The 20,045-nt window shown below is 41.1% G+C and overlaps 1 long non-coding RNA gene across 1 annotated transcript; it reads left to right on the top strand.

Moving 5' to 3' along the window:
- The first annotated feature begins 11,564 nt into the window (after positions 1 to 11,564).
- On the top strand, positions 11,565 to 18,572 carry LOC110308845. Its single transcript, XR_002379611.1, has 3 exons — positions 11,565 to 11,615; positions 12,773 to 12,863; positions 18,292 to 18,572. It is a non-coding gene; the product is annotated as an uncharacterized LOC110308845 (long non-coding RNA).
- Positions 18,573 to 20,045: the final 1,473 nt, after the last annotated feature.

Raw genomic sequence — 20,045 nt, 5'->3', positions numbered from 1 at the left:
CTTCTTCCTTTTTTATTTTATTATTATTATTATTATTTTGGTTTTTCGAGACAGGATTTCTCTGTGTAGCCCTGGCTGTCCTGGAACTCACTCTGTAGACCAGGCTGGCCTCGAACTCAGAAATCCACCTGCCTCTGCCTCCCAAGTGCTGGGATTAAAGGCGTGCGGCACCACCGCCCGGTTTTTTTTTTTTTTTTGGTCCTTTCTTATTTATATCCATTTTTATCTCCTGTCTCATTGCTATAGCTAAGACTTCAAGCACCAGGAGTGGAGTGGGCATCCTTGTCTTGTTCCTGATTTTAATGCAAATGCTTCAAAATTTTTACCATTTGGCATAATGTTGGCTGTGGGCTTATTGTACATTGTCTTTCTTATGTTGATATATGTCCCCTGTATCTTCAGATGCTCAAGGACTTTTAACAAGTTGAATTTTGTCAAATGTCTTCTCTGAACCTAATGAGATGACCGTGTGGTTGCTGTCTTTGAGTCTATTTATATAGTGGATTACATATGCTGCTTTATGTACAGTGAGCCATGTCTGCCTCTCCAGGATGAAGCCCACTTGATTATGGGATATCAACTTTGTATGTGTTTTTTAAAATTTTTGCTTGCAAAATTTTGAGATTTTTTTCATCCATATTTATCAGAGAGATCTATAATTCTGTTTTGTTGGGGGTTTTGTCTGGTTTGGGTATTAGAGCAAATATTAGCTTTGTAAAAAGAATTTGGGAGAGAGCCTTTCTTTTCTATTTTATGTAATAATTTGAAGAGTATTGTTGTTGGTCCCTTGGAAGGTTGTTAGAACTCGGTGGTGAATCCACCTAACTCTGAGCTTCCTTACGTTGGGAGACTTTGAAATGGAGCTTCTCTCTAACTGACCTGGTTAGACTGTTTACATCATCCCCGCTTAAACTTTGTAGGTCAAGTACTTCTAGGAATTCATTTGTTTCTTTTGGATTTTCCATTTTAGTGGAATACTGATTTTCAAGTGTGTTCTTGGGGCTCTCTGAATTTCCTCAGCATCTGTTGCAATGCCTCCCTTGTAATCTTTAGTTTTATTAACTCTAATATTCTCTTTCTTTCTGCTATTTTGGCTAGAGCTTTGTCAATCTTGCTGTTTAAAAAAAATCTCTTCACTTCATTGATTCTTTTTAATTTTCAATTTTGATAACTCAATTTTGTATTGATTATGTTTTCCTGTTATGTTTTGGGGATATTTCTCATTCTTGTTCTTCAGGTGCATCATTAAGTTATTTATTTGAGGTCTCTCAGATATTTTTGGTATAGGTTCTTAATGCTATGAACTTTCCACTTAGAGAACCTTCATTGTATGCCACAGATTTTTGGTATGTTGACTCTAGGAAATTTTAGATCTCCTTTTTTTAAAAAAAAAAAATTCTTTCTGGATCCAAATATCACGCCCAATAGTGTGTTATTTGGTCTCTCTCAGTACTACTTTTTGTGGTTTTTTTACTGCTGCTAATACCTAGCTTGATTCCGTTGTGATTGGATAGCCTGTGAGATGCTGTTTCAGTATTTCTGTATTTGCTGAGACTGGCTTTGTGACTTGATATGTTGTCCATTTTGCAGAAAGTACCATGAACTGCTAAAAAGAACAGAGTGTTTGATTAGGATGTATTATGCTTGTCTATTAGGTTCACTTGATTTATGATGTTGCTTAACTCCAGTGTTTCTTTGTTTAGTTTTTGTCCACATGACTTGTCTGTTGTTGAGAAAGAGCCATTTAAGTCACCCACTATTATTGTGCTGGTTTAATTTGTGATTTTTAAATCTAACAGTATTTTTTTATATGAAACTGAGTACACCTGTGTTTGGTGCACATATGTTTAGAACTAAAATATCCTCTTGGCAGGTTATTTCTCTAAGGATTATGAAATGAGCCTTTTAGTCATTTCTGACTACTTTTAATTTGATGTCTCATCAGATATTAGAAACATTTTGCCTGCTTGCTTCTTGGTTTCATTCACTTGGAGTGCCTTTTTTTAATCCTACATTTGATGGCTAGATACGTTTCTTGGAGTTACAAAAAGATGGATCCTGTTTTCTAATCCAATATTCTAGTCCATGTTTCTTTATTGGGACATTGAGACTTTAATATTCAGATTCACTTTTAACACATGTGTATTAATTCCTGTCTTTTTGGGTTTTGCAGTGTTTTCTTCGATCTCATTTGATTAACTGTACTGGAATCATTTACTTATTCTTTGTGATCTCTCCCACATGTGTATTCATGTCTTCAGAGCCAACGATTCTTTCAGTACCTTCTGTAGAGCTGATTTAGTGTTATAACTTCTTTTATCTTTTAAAAAAAAGAGTATTTATTTATTTATTTATTTATGCATATGAGTGTTTTGCTTGCAAGTATGTGTACACTACATGTCTACCTGCTGCCTTTGGAGATCATAAGAGGGCATCAGATACCCTGAAGCTGGACTAATGGATGGTTGTGACTTACTGGGGGGAGTGCTAGGAATTGAACCTGAGTCCTCTGCTAGAGCTGCAAGTGAATTTAACATCTGAGTCATCTCTCCCGCCCCCCCGTTTTCATATGTTTTAATTGTGGAAAGTGCTTTATTTCTTCTTCAGTTTTAATAGATAGTTTTGTTGTGTATAACATTCTAAGTTGTTGACTGTTGTTTTCAGAACATGGAATTTATCTTTCCAGAGGTTTCTGGCTTTAAAAGTTTCTGTCAACCAGTCAGGTGTTATTCTGGTGGACCTGGCTTTATAAATGATTTCACCTTTCTCCTTTGCAGCTTCTAATACCTGTTCTTTATTCTGTTTTTGTTCTGTTTTGCTTTTTTAATGTTTTAACTATATTAGGTTGCAAGGAGTTACATTTATGGCCCTGTCTATTTGGAGTCCTGTTGGCTGTTTGCACTTAGATGTCCATCTCTTTCTCTAGGTTTAAGAAACTTTTCTTCTAGGATTTTATTGAAAACATTCTCCATGTATTCATTATGGGGTTGCCTGCTTCCCTGCCCATAATCTTTGTTTTTGTTCTCTTGAAACTTCTTTGAAATATTTGAGCATACTTACAATCATTCCTTTGAATTCTTTGTCTGGTAGTTCTTCCAAGTCATTTTTCTTAGGTGCTGTTGTGTGATCAGCAATGTGAGGGGGAACCTGTCTGTTTTTCATATTGTTTCTGTGTCTGCACTGGAGTTACTTCTATTATTAAGGTTTTTTCCTTTCCTTTGTATTCTTTATTTTTAAAATTCTAGTCACTTTTTTTCTTCCAATGGTAGTATTTGCATTGCTTAGTCAAACATTAGGTCCTAGAGGGGCTCAGATGTCCTTTCCTTCTGTGGGCCTGGTATTTCTTACTGGAGACTCTATCTCAAGTCTTCTTCTTGGGTCAGATATAGTCCCGTGTCAGCAAAGGCCTCCTACCTGGGTCTGTAAGTTTTCTCTATGAACTGTGAAACCTTCCACAGGCCCGTGGGCCTTACTCAGAGTCACATCTGCTCCTGACCCTCATTTTTTCAGCTACTGCTGGAGCTGCTAGGAGATGTGGGACTTCCTGTGAACATGTGAGTTTAACTCAGAGTTCAATCTGTGCCTCATCCTGGGCCCCCTGCTTCCTCTGAAGATGCTTGCTGAGATATAAAACTCCTCAAGCACCAATAGACTCTAATTCAGGGTTGGGCCACTCCCGGGATCTGCAGGAAACACTGGAGCTCCTTCCTGGGTGATGTAGAACTTCCCAAATGCCTATGGGCCTAATCTAGAGTCAAATCTGGTCCCCACCCTGGATGCACAGCTTCTGTTGAAGCCACTGAGAACTCTGGGTCTTCCTGAAGCCTCTTATTTAATTCTTTTCTTTTTTTCTTTTCTTTCTTTCTTTCTTTCTTTCTTTCTTTCTTTCTTTCTTTCTTTCTTTCTTTTTTTTTTCTTTTTTTGAGACAGGGTTTCTCTATATAGCCCTGGCTGTTCTGGAACTCACTTTGTAGACCAGGCTGGCCTTGAACTCAGAAATCCACCTGCCTCTGCCTCCCAAGTGCTGGGATTAAAGGCATGTGCCACCACTGCCGGTTTATTTAATGCTTATTTGTGATTTAATATCCATCAGGTATTGTTGCTTGTCTTGAAACCAGGGCCGACAGTGATTGCTTCATGGCCAATTTATGGTTAGCTGGACTTTCCTCACACAGCTCCATGATGCTTGTGTGTTCAGTTCAATGGTGAATGGAAATTTATGAATGAGAGAAGCTATGTTAGCTCCTTGGCTAATTCCTTCTCTCCCTCAAAGCTGAGTCCCTCAAAGACTAGCTCCATCTTATCTGCTTAACTGTGTTCTTCCATCTACCTTTAACCTGCTGGTATGGTTTTGTCTATAGTACTCTGTAAGAACCCCTTTGTTAAGGGTACTAATGACCTACTACTGTGTACAGCAGAAGCCCAAGAATCCTTTCCAGTTCCTGCTCTTCTTGACCATTCCTTGCATTTCTCAATGACCTTACAGCTCTCTCCTTTCCGCTTTGTGGGTCTCTGGTCATTAATTCCCTTTGGCATCCCTCCAGGCTGTCCTTTTTCTGTTTGCTTCTTAAATTCTTTTCCAGTTGTCACTTTTTACACCATTTCCCATGGCTTCCCTTGGTTTCCTCTGTGCCTGCTCCTTCAGGCTATTTACTACCAAGGGGACTCAACATGCATGAGGAGGTTTCTAAATCCTTTTTTCTAGCACTAAGATCTGGAAAACTTAGCTCATTGTTTCTTCCCATGTCAACCCTGCATCAGTTTCTGGACTTCTGAACAAATCTCTAAGCAGTCCTCAAATGTTGAAGGCTGTTTAGTGATAGCCATTGCCTTTGGTGTTCCCTCTGGCTCTGGCTTCAGTGTTCTTGGTCCTTTTATCTTACTATGGTTAGTGCATCCAACCCAAGCCTTTGTCAATCAGAACCTTTTTTCAGCATCCAAACTCCATCCTGAGCTAGTTGCCAGTCAATCCTGTACCTGACATGGACTTTCTTGAAAGTATCTCTAGTATCTATTATTTTTGTCATAAATAATAGGTCATTAGTTCCCTTAACAAAGTATTTGTTTGTACAGCCATTTCCCTCTTCTGGATTCATGATCTGTATCTTGTCTCAATTGTTTTTATAGCCCCAGATCCTGTCATAGTACCTAGTCCTTAGTAGGTGCACGTTAGCTATCTGTGCAGCAAATCTAAAGCTATTAAAGTAGAACACCCCAATTAAGAATTAATGTATGGTCCTCACGAGGAAGAAGATTGTGGTGGCAGAAGAAGTCATAGGTGACAGCATCTATAAAATTAGTATCTCCTCAATGCTTTTGCTTTTATCTCTAGATTTTCCAAGCAAAATAGATAAAGACGTCTCGAATCCAATCAGCTACTCTTGCTCTAGTTCTGGGCTGAGTAAGTAGATTGGTATTACTTAGCTTCTGAAGTATTTCTGCCAAAGGGAGAAAACAGAATGGAGAGCCCAGCCTTTGAGAAGTGATTCTCATTGTAAAGGAAGCAATTGCCATTTAGTCCCTAGGGGCATGTTTAGAAGTGGTTGACTTCCTAAGGTCTTATCATCCCAAGATGTCCTGATAACCCTGGTCTGGTCACCGGAGCTGAGATGGAGACCTGGAGGAAGTTCTGTCAACCTTGCTGAATTGCCTCAAACCCAAGCCACACCTCACGCTCTTTGTGGGACTTGCTAAGAAAAGCATTTATAATGTGTTTTCATCAAAGAACTCAGCAGGGAAGCCTAGGGCTTGTTTGACTTCCCCCTAATATTATATAATTGGATTATCTCTGATCTCCCTGGGAGGTGCTTCCAGGCAGGGGGAGAGCGGTGCCTCTCTAGTACTTGCTGTTGAATATTAGTTCCCTCAGAGATAAAATGGAGTGTGAAGAGGCATTAAAAGGATAATGAGGGAAGGATGGGAATAAGCACATGAACCCAGGGATTTGATATTTAGCAATGGGTGAAAGGTAGTTGGAGAGTAACATGAAACAAATGAAGAGATGCTGATGCTGAGAAGAGGTGCATGTAGGGCAGTTACCAGGAACTTAGGAAAGGGGGGTGTCAATTAGTTGTAAAAATGCCCAGTTTCCCCCCAATTACAACTACAAAGTATATCTGTCCATGCCTGTTGTCTTAGTTAGGGTTTTACTGCTGTGAACAGACACCATGACCAAGGCAACTCTTATAAGGATAACATTTAATTGGGGCTGGCTTTCAGATTGAGAGGTTCAGCCCATTATCATGAAGATGGGAACATGGAAGCATCCAGGCAGACATGGTGCAGGAGGAGCTAAGAGTTCTACATTCATCTGAAGGCTGCTAGAAGACTGGCTTCCAGGTAGCTAGTATGAGCCCATGCCCATAGACACACCTACTCCAACAAGGCCTCACCTCCTAATAGTGTCACTTTCTGAGCCAATCATATGCAAACCATCATTCTTGTGGTTCTGAGCATCGGATTTGACCAGGGGGCTTCTCTGCTAAGGGCCATCCCCTAGGTTATGTAATAAGGTCCCTTTACTTTTCTTATTTGACCTGGGTCTCTAATCCAATAAGTCTAGTAAGATTGATCCAAACATGTATTAAACCTACTGTGTGCCAATCCATGTGCCAAGGACACAGCCATGGTGGAAAGCGGGACCGCTGACTAAGTTCACAGACTTCTTTGGTAGAGTGGAAGAAAATGCTATGCACCCATGACATTAGAGCAAAGAAAAAGGGCATCAAATCCAGGCTGGCGTGGTGAATGCCTGCCCGTGAATTCAGCCTCTAGGAAGGGTCAAGTGGGAGAAGCATGAGATCAGCCTGGGAAAGACAGCTTTCTTGAAATCAAAGAAGGAAAGGAGTGGGGAGGAATGAAGGACCAGAGGGAGGGAAGGAAGGAAAGACATGAACAGTGTCAAAGGGAGTTCTCAAATTCTCTTCTTTGATTTGTACAGGTCCCTTAGGAGAAAAGAATCAATTTATCTGGAAAACAGTAATCAATCCACTTGTGCTTAAGGTTTCCTAAATACCAAAGATTTTGTGTGAACTCCCAGTGAATCCATTTAGCAAATGAAGTCCCTGAACCATCAGGAAGGACTAAGCATATTGAAACAATCAACACGTGTCGTCAGTGCTACCCAATAATGGGAGCTGAGCCTTAACAACACAATGAGACAGGTACCTGCTCTGATCCCAGCCTTCCAGGATGGAGCTCTAGTGCTCTTTCCTGGGTTTAATGAGTGTCAAAACTAAACATTCAGAGGTCACTTCATTGCTATATGCAGCTACTTCTGTCTGCCAGGAAGGAATTAACTTCCAAACCTCCTGCAGCAGCCATCAAAGTTTGGGAAAGAGATAAGAGTTTACAGGAGCGTTTACTTACAGAAGAGTTTACTTCATCTCAGAACTTCCACCAAGAGACTGATGTGGTTCAGAGGTTGGATAAAGCAGTCCGTCTTCCTGGGCTTGGTTCTGAACCTACGAAATGCAGATCTCCTGATGCCAGCTCTCCCTGTGAAGGCAGGAAGAAATCATGCAAATGAGGCAACTCAGAAACTAAGTTTTAAAAAGTAAGGACAGCTTGCTGACAGGAGACTGATATAGCTGTCTCCTGAGAGGCTCTGCCCATGCCTGACTAATATAGAAGTGGATGCTCACAGTCATCCATTAGACGAAGCACAGGACCCCCAATGAAGGAGCTAGAGAAAGTACCCTAGGAGCTGAAGGGGTTTGCAGCCCCCTAGGAGGAACAACAATATGAACTAACCAGTACCCCCAGAGCTCCCAGGGACTAAACCACCAACCAAAGAGTACACATGGAGGGACCCATGGCTCTAGCTGCATATGTAGCAGAGGATGGCCTAGTCGGTCATCAATGGGAAGAGAGGCCTTTGGTCCTGTGAAGGTTCTATGCCCCAGTATAGGGGAATGCCTGGGCCAGAAAGTGGGAGTAGGTGGGTTGGGGGTCAGGGGGAGGGGGGAGAGGATTTTCGGAGGGGAAACTAGGAAAGGGGATAACATTTGAAATGTAAATAAAGAAAATATCTAATTAAAAATAAATTAATTAATTAAAAAAGAAATCTCTGTTATAATAAAGTGGCAGAAAACTTTAAAAAAATAATAAAAAGTAAGGACAGATGATATTGCTGTTACTTGTTAAAGTGTTATGAAGAGAAAATAGAATTCAAACTCTGGACTATTGGATGTTTAACAGTTTACACTTCAAATATCAAACGAATCTCATACTGGTAAATTGATTTAGAGATCACTTAAAACCACCTTAAAAAACAAAACCAAAGCCTAGACCTTTCTTCAAGGTGTGTATTTAAAGGGATAGCCCTATGGAGGTTTCAGAGCTTTGGGGATTTCTGGAGTTCTCGCTGGTGCTAAGGGGAAGCTCTCATAAGAGGCTTGCTTAACTAGTTAGCCAGTCTTCACTAACTCAGTTGTCCAGACAGAACCCACCTTGATGGTGGACGGCTCAAAGCAAAATGAGAATCTAGTCTGTGGGAAAAGGTCCAGCCGGACTCACCCCACTTTCCATAAGTGAGTGAGTGTCTGAGAAGCAACTTCTTCCAAAGACTAAAGAGTTTCTTTTAACTATAAGTAAAAAAACCAAACCAAAACCAAACCAACCAACCAACCAATCAACCAACCAACCAACCAAACACCACACCCTAAGTACTGATTACCACAGCAAGGATGATCTTTATCTGATTCACTGGCCTATAGAAAGGGAGGGATCTTAAAAGTCCCACACCAGATGTAGACTCCTCACAGAGGGCCTCTCTCTGGTACATTTCTGACATATCTCAGATTTTTTTTTCACTTTTACCTTGTGTTAGAAGAAATCGCCTTAGAGTTAAAGCCTCCTACATGGGTGACCCCATGGAGGCACGTAAGTTTTTATCATAAGGACACCTGGCCCTCACTGGACCAGCATTTTCCACAGCCTCTTTCTGCTGAGGTCTGTGCTTGCTTGCTGAGGCTTCAGGAGCCCTCCTGGCTTGGTTTCCTTGCAAGGCTCTTGCCAGCACCTGTGAGTCCTCACCCCCAGAGACGGATGGCTAATGAGCTAATTACCCCGAACCCAAAAATGTCAACTGTAAACAAATGAGAGCTGTGTTTATAATCAATCAGTTTTATGACCTTCTGATGGCGATGATATCAGCCACGTTTACACTGGAGACCAGCGCTCATTCGCTGGCCGGCAGCTGGCCGCTTCTGTTGCTTCAGAGTGGAGGATGATGTGGCCCATTAATGGCAGCATTTGCACCGAAAGAAATGTGACTTTGGCCAAATGGGCAAACCCTCGTCCTCAAGACTGCCAAATAAATTATTTTTCAAAACCCTAAAGTCAGCCTGGATGGTTTTCAAATAACCGTGGTCTTGGGTTGGGGGTGGGGGTGGGGGACTATACTTTCCCCAAATGATAAAATCCTGAGTGTGTCTTCTGAGCTGTAACTTGATATGTAAATGATTTGAAGACAGTGGGAGACACTGATCCTAAGCAGGATGAGGAAAGAGCATGGGAGAAGCAGGGGCTCAGGCTTATCTGGGCACAGCACAGAGAAGAGCTTAGCCCCTCTCCTTTAGGGAATGACCTTCGCCATGTTACCCTTCCTGCCCCAGCCTAGCTCCTCCACCCAGAGATTAGAAGAATATGTCTCAGTGGCCTTTGCCTACAGAACACTTTGTGATCCTTAGACCAGCAGGATTCATGCAATGTGTAAATATCATAAAATGTGGCAGGAGACATGTTTACACCAAGCTGTGGTTTCTGATCAAAGCCAAAATGGTTGGGTCCTTGAATGAAAACTTCTGGCTGCACATGTGAGATTTGCAAGTGCCCTTGGCACCTATAAAATGCAATTTGTGAGGTGCTGAACAATGTCGGGGGGGGGGTCTCCAAAGCCTGCTCTTTTGGCACCAAAACCCTTTCAAATCTAGTCTTGCCAACATGTGGAGATGTAGGTGCACGGACTTTGCTTGCATTCTGGGTACAAAGGATTTGCCAGTCAAGCCCCGAGTGCATTGGTGCCCCAAACACCTTGCCCTTCATTTAGAGACCTCTTGCCCCTGCCCCATGGACATCCCAAGCCATCTGTTTCTCATTCGCTTACACTTTGCTCATCATAAGGTTGGTTTTAGATGGATTTCTTTGTTTTCATTTCAAGAGAACTTTAGGAATACAGAATGGGGTGGTGTGTGTGTGTATGTAAAACTGATGCCAAGTTTTCTCTACCCAGGTTCTAGCACTTCTTAGACCACTTACTTGATGATAGTTGGCTTTATTCCCAAACGTTCCCATGTTCCAGATTCTGTAATTTTTTAATTTATTTTTATTTTTATTTTTTTAAGGAAAAGAAAGAGAGAATCTATTTTCTTTCCTGTCCACTAGCAGGAACCTGGAAGGCAGCAAGTATGCTTGCTCAAGGTTTGGGGACAGAACAATCATTCTCCTTTCTTCTAAGGACTTTATTGTTTTGTTTTGTTTTGTTTTGTTTTTTCTTCTTCTTAGCTTTAAACGTGACTAAAAATTATTTGGGAACAAAACACCCAGGGAAGGAGTTACAGAGACAAAGTTCGTAGCGGTGATGAAAGAATGGACCATTTAGAGACTGCCGTATCCAGGGATCCATCCCATAATCAACTTCTAAACGCTGACACCATTGCATACACTAGCAAGATTTTGCTGAAAGGACCCAAATATAACTGTCTCTTGTGAGACGATGCTNAGGGGAATGCCAGGGCCAAAAGAATGGGAATGGGTGGGTAGGGAAGTGGGGGGCGCTATGGGGGACTTTTGGGATAGCATTGGAAACGTAATTGAGGAAAATATGTAATAAAAATATTAAAAAAAATTATTTATTCCATTGACTTTAGACAATAGGGATATTCTAGTCTCCCTGCCCCCATCCCTTTGTCAAATATTCCTAAATAATGAATATTTGTGAATTGTCAGAAGAGTAAATGCTATTGGCTTTCTGGCTTTGGGGAGTAATAATCCTTAAGACAGCCTTTTCTCCTTGGCTTAGTTAAATGAGCACGTCCAGGCAATTTAAGTGCTGGCAATGCCTCTCGTCCATGGGTGCATACTTGCTGATTTTTTCGAAGTAGAAATAAAGGTAGATTACATCCTGTCTCTCTTGTCACAAGGTCAGATGGCCCATTGTTGACACCATCCTCAAGACAAGCACAACTGAAACGCTGTAGGAGAGTGGTAAGGAATATCTCATTTAAAGTATAACATGCTACAGCTTTCATGCTGTGTGTGTGTTCTAACCTGCAACAGCTCCTTATGTGGAGCTCTAAGTGGTTAACATTGCTAAGTTACCAAATTCTGATAGAATGAATCTTTGGTACTATTAATAGAGAACTCAATAATGTCCACTAACAATTACTAACCATGTGACAATCAGGGTCCCATATAACTTGTAAATGGTTTTCATTTCACATGGTGACAGCTTTACATTTTGACATGTTTTCTAGACAGGAGAGTAACAGTTGGATATTTAAAGTCTAATGAATTGTGAGGAAAACCTTGTTACTATGGTTACTAAAGAAGGTTCAGAATGGCTTCTGAGCAGTGACCTTAAATGCTAATTGAGTGGCTGGCCTTCTGAACAGGTATTAAGAACCCGTACTTGGGATGGGTCTTTGTTGAAATCTTGGATCAAGGCTTTGTACTAACTAGAGCAAACTGTTGAGCCTCCCCCCACCCCTGCTTTTTTTCTTTTTCTTTTTTGAGACAGGGTTTATCTTTGTTGCCTAGGCTACCCTGGAAATAGCTCTCTAGACCAGGTTGGCCTCAGACTCAGATCAACCTTCTTCTGGCTCCCAAGTTCTGGGATTAAAGGACTGTAATCATCTCTTTAGCCTCTTTTATGTGGAAGGCATGGCCATGTTGCCTAATCTGGAGATAGGTTGGTTGGTAACTAACACTTTCAATGGTGTAATACCCAGCTGTGCTAACCTCAAGATGTAGCTGGACTGGAGTAAAATGACCACAATTAGCTTTTATGAACTGGCACAGGTGGGCCCCAACAGTCCACAAATAGCACCCCACTTCTAGGTTATTGGAGCATGTAAAGTGCTTAGTAGTATACACTGCAATGTACTTGGTCTCCTTGATTATAAGATATATCAATTATATTAAAAAGCATCATTTCAGAATGAGATTTTTAAGGAGAAATACATTTACTGGTTGTATTCACTACTTCAGAAATAAAATTGAAAAGCCCACCTTGTTTCTGAGAGAATAGGGTTTTATGTTCTAAACCCTCCCCTAGTGTGCAGGTAGGAAGCTGCAGCTCTTAGCTCATCAGCTCATTGAGATGTGCTCTCTCGATGGCTGGCACCCTAGACCTTCTGACACCTTCAGTTTACATTCAGAAAGTCTCTCTGCCATGCCATGTTAGTCTCCCAAGGCTATCATAACAGTACCAGAGACAGATGGATGCTTTTTACAATAAAAATTTACTTCCAATAGTTCTGCAGGCTGAAAATCTGAGGTCACAAGGCATCATGAACAAAGTTCCTCCTGAGGTTTTAGTTAATTCCAGTGGTAGTCAAGTTAACAAGGAAAAATAGCTATCACAGACATCAATTCTGCTAGATGAGTCCTCTAAAATGTGAACTTTGGAGGAACACAATTCCAATTACTATCAAACCTTTTTAGGCAATGTATTTGGTTATTCTTTGCTTGATATGTGTATGTGTGTGTGTGTGTGTGTCTACCATAACAAATGTCTAACTTGAAGCATCAGAGATCTCTTCTCTGGTAGTTCTCCAGGCCAAGAATTCAACATCAGATGTCATTAGAGCCCAGAAGTCTAAGGGGAAGAAAGGTTTATCTCCAGCCTGTGGGAGCCCCAGGTAATACTTGGCTTGTGGCAATGTATCTGAGACTTCTCCTTTCATCTTCTGGCCTTTCTTGTGACTTTTGAAGGCAGGAGTCACTGGACTTACAGCATGCTCGGTTACGCCATGATGACCTTACTTGAAGGTCCTTAGTATCCACAAAGACACCCTCCCAACCCAACAAAAGGCCACATTTTCAGGTTCCTAGTAGCCATCTCTTTTTAGGGGGTGAGGGGAGGAAAGCACAGTTCAACCTATGACAGGCTTATGAGTTCATCTAATAAAATAAACAGGACAAGATTCACAGTTATTAGTATCCATGACACTATGAGGGGAATTTTGCTTTTTATAAGCTTTTCCTAATCAGCTCATACCAGCTTTGGTAGAAATAGCCACTTGGCCTTCAAATACATATGTCCCTTTTTCTGTAATGTCAAGTTGTGCAAGGTTGGAGCCTCCTACTGGGAACTTCCACTTCCCGACTCCTTTGAATTTTGGTGTGGCCATTACTAAGCTTCAGAGGATGGACCGTGGATGCCAGTGTTGCACGCGAACTACTCTGTTAGTTGCACTTTGTACTCTGAGAGAATGTGCATTGGTTGTACTCTCCTCGTCTTTCATGGCAGCCTCAGGGAAAGCCTTGTGACAATTATGCCTTCAGAAGATGAAAGGAGACGGGATCCCTGAGTCATCACTTTTTAGAGAGCTACTCAGAACAAATGGCCATTAATGAATATCCTAATGAGACCACATGGATAAAAATTAAACTTTTATTATGTTGAGCCACTGAGATTTGGGGATCATCTGTTGTTATAGCAGTTAGATTATCCTGACTCATACTTTAGCTAACACAGTATATGCACAATAACACCCATTTTACAGCGAAATTATACTATTCATTCAGAAGATATCACCGTGTTATCCTGCCAAGCAAGGTCTGACCACCAAATGTCATTGGCTAGAAGAAAACTTTGACTATCACAAATTGATCTAACCTGAATATACTACAAAGAAATATTAACCATTTTACATAACTTACCTTAATCTTCCAAGGACCAGAACCTTGCTTGGACCTATCCCTAGAAGATAAGAAAGAATTAATAGCAATATTGATCAATTATTTAATAATTAGAGAGGAATGATGCTGGGAGAAAGACTCTGACTTTAAAAGCAGGCAGATGAGTTTGTACTTCATTTCCTACTACATTATTTTTTTCTGTGTGGCTTGTATAAGTTATTGAAGATTTAGCTTTCTGTATCTATAGAAAGGAGGAAAGTGATACTGACGTCATAATGCTACTATGCAGACTGAATAATGAAAGGATTTGAGTGGTAGGTATATGGCTCAGGTAATGATTATGGTGATTTGCCACCACGGTTACTCTATAATTGGTGTATACTTTCTGAGAATACCTGGAACAGCTTAGATTTCTACCACCTTCTTCTGGCTTGGCTTGGTGTTTGCGACATCTAGCTTAACAGGCAAGATCACATCTTCCAGCATATTGGATGGGTTTAAACAAGCTGGAAAAGATGCCTTAACCTAGCCACCACCCTATGCCTTTGCTTCAAGAAAATGGACAGTCTTTATGGACACACCCTACCCAGCAAATGACTAATAAGAGGTTCCAGAATTCCCAGAATGTAGTATAGGTGGATATATAAAACCATGAGAATCAAATTGAATTTTCAGTTTAGTGATATATTTTAAGGGCATTCATTTATTTATTTAAGGGGCCAGAGGTGTGTCATGCTGCATGTGATGGTCAGAGGACACCTACCAAGAGTCAGCTCTCCCCTTCTACCATGGGGATCACACTTGGGTCATCAGCCTCAATGGCAAGTGCTTTGCTGACAAAACCATCTCACCAGCCTAATTCAGCATTGTTTTACATGTGGTTTTATCATTTCTATTTTGGCCCTACATGGAACTGTGAGTCCGATGAGCACCTCTGTGGGTTCATTTAGTGTTTTTTTACATTTTTCATCCACTATATTGTCTCGAATGCTAAGCACATAGTAGCTGATTAATAAGAATCTGTCTTAGATAGGGCTTCATTGCTGTGAAGAGACACCATGACCAAAGCAACTCTTAGAGAACCAAACATTTAATTGGAGTTGGCTTACAGTTTCAGAGGTTCAGTCCATTAGTATCATGGTGGGAAGCATGGCATTGTGCAGGCAGCCTTGGTGCTGAAAGAGCCAAGAGCTCTCCATTATGATCCAAAGGCAGCCAAGAAGAGACTATCTCCCATAATGGACATAAGAGACCTCAAAGCCCACCTACAAAGCTACACACTTCCTCCAAGAAGGCCTCACCTATTCCAATAAGACCACACCCATAATAGTGTCACTCTCTGTGGCCAAGTATTGAAACACATGAGTCTATGGGGGCTAAATCTATTCAAACCACCACAGCATCATTAATATAGAGAGACAGGACTGGGGCAGGGGTGCACTGCAGAGCTGGTTCAGAGGTTAAGAGAACTTGATACTCTTCCAGAGGACCTGGGTTCAATTCTCAGCACGACATGGCAGCTTACAACCATTTGTAATTCTAGTTCTAGGGTATCCAACACAGTCATTTCTATGGACACCAGGAACATACATATGTATAGACAAATACGTACATAAAATAAAAATGTCTTCAAAAACTAACAAAAATAATATAGACATGAATCAAACACAAATACAAAGACTTCTTAGGTTTAAAGCTATGTTATAGCCCAGATAGGCCTGCTAAGAACTCACTCCATTAATCAACTGAAAAGATATTTTTCCCAACAAACCCCAGCACCCTCAGAACTTTGCAAGGCACTGTCCCCCACTATTACTTGCCATCTGCCTAGGAACTCACTCAAGTGTATAGTTCTCTGATCATCAATGTTACTGGCATGGTGTCTCTGGGAATGGTCTATACTCTAGAGAGCAGTGGTTCTCAGCCTTCCTAATGCAGTGACGCTCATGTTGTAGTGATCCCCAACCATAAAATTATTTTGTTGCTACTGAATAACTGTAATTTTGCTACTGTTAAGAATCACAATGTAAATATCTGCTTTACAGGATGTATGCTACCTTTGCTGGAGTCGTGGCCCACAGGTTGAGAACCACTGTTAAAGAGGAATGATTCCTGTGTAGTAAAGGAGTGAGGTCATCTCATCAGATACTTTCTAAGTCATTGTGACTCAAGCAGGGACAAGTGGTGTGCTTTAGGGGATTGGAAATACTTGTTATAGGGACAGTACTATATTTTGAGGTCTCTGAGATTGTTGTTTTGTACTGAAGAGATTTCAGGAAAGTAGACACAAAGTTTGTCTAGATCAAGATTCAGTTAGGCATACAGCAGAATTAGCCCAGGGCCTGGCACACCATCCTGAGCCTGGCACACCATGGCTGTTTGGGTTTGGGTTTCTTACTAGTGAGAATTATATCACTTTGTGTCTGCACAGTGCCTACATTTCTATTGAGAATGAGAGAAGTAAAGACCCTTTGCCTCTTACGCTACTATGTTCTCAGCCGGAGCCACCATAATGAAAGAAAATGTAACAATAGAAAAATCATAACATGTATTAATATGAAATTTGTACCACATAAGAGCCTTTCACAAGGAAATGAAGACCTAAGTAGTTAAGCCTTAGGTTTTTACACTAGGCTGGATGCCAAGTAGGAAGTCATGGGGACGTGATGGGTGGAGAAGGCATGAACTGAAGCGGCAAACTCGGGAAGTCTTTGCAAGGCCTGTTCATTCAGATACATCTGAGAATCCCCCAACTTCAGAGATTAGGACGCTCCTTTCTCGTGGGTAGAAGGAGTATGTATATTCCTTGCAGAAGAGTCTCGTGGGCTTCCTTGGGGGGAGGTCAGATTCATACACTTACAGTTTCTTCAATTCCTTCAGCCTAACATGCACAATCTTCTAAGATACTGTCTTTTGAGATAGTATATACAGCCCCACAGCTCTTGGGGGTGGTAATGGTAATGGTCTGTTCAATGCTGGCTCCAGATGTGACCCTTGCCTAGTAGGAGCTTCTGATGAGCTCAACTGTGCCCCATGTTTGTCTCCCCAAATTCATGTTAAGAACTCTAACTCCCCGGTACCTCAAAAACAAATACAGCATTTAGCCACAGGTCCTTTAAAGATGTAATTAAGGTTAAATGAAGTTGGAAGACCTTGCCTCAATATAGCCAGTGCTCTTATAAGAGGGGTAGTTTGGGATACATAAAGACATGAGGATATATCTGTAGAAAGAACATCTTTGTAAAGAGGCTACATATTGGCGGCCATATGCAAGCCAAGGAGAGAGGCTTCAGAAGATAGCAATCCAACTGATTTCTTGACCTTTGACTTTTAGACTTCAGAGCTCTGAGAAAATAAGTTGATGTTTGGACCACTGAGATTGTAGTGTTTTGGGATGGCTGCCCTAAAGAAAGATTACAGAACTATGTCATAAGGGGCAACCTGCATCTGGTGACTGGTCCAATGGAGATTCCAAGGCCTTAAACACTAACTTCTCTTTAGAACATCTCTAGAGGGCTATTCCAGAATCCTTGTCAACCTTGTCAAAAGCCTAAAGGTTCCACCTTTTTCTCTGCCCACAATGTATTCCCGTGAGTCACTGAAAGTGTTCTATAGTGAACTTCCTTCACAGAAATCTCTCAGAATCTGTCTTCTATGAAGCCTGGACTCTGGCAGATGGCATCAGGTTTGGTTAGGAAGCACTCTCTACAAATAAGATTTGAGAGTATGAGCAGCATGGCCTGGCTAGTTAATGAGACTCCATTTGTGGGATCTCCATTGGTAGCAGGTGGAGGCAGCCTCTCTACTAAAGCCTAGTGCCTTCCATTGCTGGATGTCTAAGCAAAAGGACCTCTCTGTGATGCTTGGTGTAACACCTAGGTGGGGATTGTAGGATGTGATGCAAACATTGAAGAGAAAAGAAAATTTGGCCTTTGTCTCATGTTATATATAAGAATTAAGCTGAAATGGGATCATAGATCTAAACATGAATGCTACAACTGTAGAGACTGGCAAGGTGGCTACGCGGTTAAAAGTACTTGTTGCTCTTCCAGAGGACCTAGGTTCAGTTCCTAGCACCCACTTAGCAGCTCATAACCATACTTAAACTCTAACTCTAGGAGTTCTGATTCCCTCTTCTGACCTCTGTAGCACCAGGCTCGAACATGGTACACAGATATGCATGCTTGTGTGCAAAACAAGCTTGTGTGTGTAAGGATTTAATAAATAGATCTTAAGAAGTTTAACATGCAGCTACAAAATTGCTATGCACACACAGTACCAAACAAAAGATTCCTTGTGACTTTCAATTGGGCAAAGATTGTTTTTTTAGGTAGAATATAAAAAGTATTGATTTAAATAGAAAAATGGTTATAAATTAGATGTTATCAAATTTAAAGGTCTTTTTCTCAAAACCTAAAAATCTAGCAACACTATATGAAACAACAAAGAGAAACCAGACCGAGAGGAAACACCTGTGCGGCAGCTGTCTGGTAAAGGACTTGTACCCAGGGGATCTGAGGAATGCTGGCTCACAAGAGGACAAACTCTCAGTAAAAAGTGGACAGAAGATTGGAACAGATTCTTCATCAAAGACAACATTTGTATGGCAACACCCACTTTTTGCCATGATACTTCCATTTACTGTATGCCCAGAAAAAACAGAACAAAGGATCACAGATTGAAACATCAAAATTTGTGATCTAATAAAAAAACAAAACACACCAACAACCTTTTTCTTTTCCTGGTTGATTTTCTCGAGTGTTTTGTCATAATAGCAGAAAACTGAAGACTAAATAGGAAGGAATTGACCACTAAGGGTGTAAAAGAACTTTGGGGGATGATAGAAATGGTCTAAATCTTAGCGGTATTTTCATGATGTGACCTTCAAAAACATACTGTACATTAAGAAGTGAGTAAAGATCATTGTATACGTTAGATCTCAATGTCAATTAAAATCTAAAATCCATACAAATCTACGACTGAACTAAAATTCATAGCCAGAAGCCACAGCCAGGTCCCCAGGGAGAAGCAGATCCTTTGCACACTCAGCAAAAGTGATTTCTTCATAAGCTATTTCTTCGTGAATGAAGTAAAAAAATCTTGTGAGCATTGCAAAACTGTTAGAGATGGTATGCAGTAAACTGGAACTAGCTGAGATCTGCAAGACCATTATGACTGCCCTGTTAGAGAGGCAGAGTCTGGAGACCAGGCAATCTTGGAGCTGTGACCTATGCTGCCTTCCTGGACTCACTGGACTCAGAGATCTACACAGTAGCTACTTGTCCAATTCTCGGATGGATACTTGGAGTAGAATGACATGGTATTTGGCTGAGCCCCATATTAAGCTGCTTGACCTCCCTGGTAAGAAGAATTGAACTAGGAATAATCCAGTAGAGGCCTCTGAAACCCCTGCTCCTAGCCAAGTCACCAAGGGAAAACAGAATTTCAGGTCAGAGAGAATAGTAGAGATTGGTGTCATTGTAAGGCTCCATCCAGATCATGGTCTCCAGTGATCCTTGTATAATTTACATGCCCAGTCCCTTCAAAGCAAGAATGTGTGGGTAAAATTATCAGCCTATCTAGTTTCTACCAGACTCACCAAGTCTTAAATTGGGACTTGGTAACACCCCTCCAGATGAATAGGTAAGAGCTGATATTGAGAAAGATAAGAGGGCACAATTGGGCTGTAAACAACTCCCATGTCATCTATCACAACCCTTTTCCTTTTCTCACCTTGCACCTGTGGTCTCATACATGGTCTATTATGACTCGTTATGACCAGTTGACACAGAAAGCAAACTCCAAGCTTGCTTGTGGATGACTTAAAATACGGGTCTATGGGGGAGGGGTCTTTCGGGAGAACACGGTTTTGGATAGTGTCATGTAGCTTTCTCTTTGGGTGGTACGTGAATTGTCCAAGGGAAGAATATATACCTTCTGTACTGCAAGGACAGTTGCAAGTGGGTTAAACAGCCAGGGGTCTGGAGAAATTATTGGAATCACTGGACCAGCAGACACAGGGAAGGGGAACAGGAGTGGACATTTGCAATGAGCAAGTGTGAAAGGGTTTGTGCTATGTTTTAGTATTCCTGAACATTAACCATAAAATCAAATAAAAACAAACAAACATACAAAAAATGGAAGGAACCCAATTAGTGGACTCCTTTGCCAGTGATGGT

The sequence above is a fragment of the Mus caroli genome, chromosome 14, assembly GCF_900094665.2.
Source record: "Mus caroli chromosome 14, CAROLI_EIJ_v1.1, whole genome shotgun sequence".
NCBI classification, from domain to species: Eukaryota; Metazoa; Chordata; class Mammalia; order Rodentia; family Muridae; genus Mus; species Mus caroli.
Note: the sequence above shows the minus strand (reverse complement) of the source record. Positions and strands in the feature narration are given on the sequence as shown.